We start from the raw sequence: 1,141 nt of genomic DNA, 5'->3' as shown, positions 1-1,141 counted from the left end.
ATATATATATATATATATACATATTGCAAGGGCTCTCATTAATGAGTACCCGGTTTGGCTCTTAAAGCACTGGATATGATCAAAGTTAGACATTGTCATCTTTCGGACACACGCTGATATAATATATAATACATATTATATATATTATATATTACATATATAATAGAATATATATAATATATAATATATAATGTATATGAGCTGGTGAGCTAGCGGAGTCGTTAGCATGTCGAACGAAATGCTTAGAGGCATTTTGCTCGTTTTTGCGTCCTGAGTTCAAATTCGGCCGAGGTCGACTTTGTCTTTCATCCTTTGTCGATGTAATCAGTTTAAGCAGTCCCTCGAAAATACTGGCCTTGTGCCAGAATTTGAAATCACAATATGGTGTGTGTGTTGTACTTAGTGTGTGGAACACGCTGTAATATGAGGTAGATCTTGATGTGTTTTTTAGCGGCATCATTTTATGTTGGAGATGCTCTTTTGTTAGGTCCTAAGAGAAAGTTGGAAGGGAACAATGTAAGAAAACCAAAAGTTATGATCGAATCACGCATATATAGCGATATAAATGAGGTGGCAGCGAGAGAAAGAAGTATAGAGAAGGTGTGTAATATAATATTTATATCTTTCTATCAATTTATCAATCAATGTATCTATCTATTTATCCAGATGTATTATTATTTATCTATGTATCTATTTCTCTGCGTATCTATCGAACACTCGCCCTGTTTCGTTTTCTCTTTCTCTCTTTCTCTCTCTACTTATTTACCTGTCTAGGTACCTACCTACCTACCAAACTCTCTATCTATCTATCTACCTATCTAACTCTGTATGAATATTTTCGCAGATATGTATATGTATATATATGAGTGTATATGTGTGTGCATCTGTATAGGTGAGTTCGCGTGTGTGTATATGTGTGTGTGTGTGCATGTGTATGCCTGAGTTCGTGTGTGTGTGAGTTCGCCTTAATATATATATGTATATATATACATATGTATATATTTATATATGTTTATATACATATATATTTTTATATACATACACACATATATATGCTTATCTACATATGGATGCATACATATGTATATATTACACCACCTGTCCTCATCTGTTTTTTTTTTCGTAAATTCTCCCATATATA

The sequence above is a fragment of the Octopus bimaculoides genome, chromosome 25 (assembly GCF_001194135.2).
Source record: "Octopus bimaculoides isolate UCB-OBI-ISO-001 chromosome 25, ASM119413v2, whole genome shotgun sequence".
Taxonomy (NCBI): Eukaryota; Metazoa; Mollusca; class Cephalopoda; order Octopoda; family Octopodidae; genus Octopus; species Octopus bimaculoides.
The sequence above is the reverse complement of the archived record's forward strand: the minus strand, read 5'-3'. Positions refer to the sequence as shown.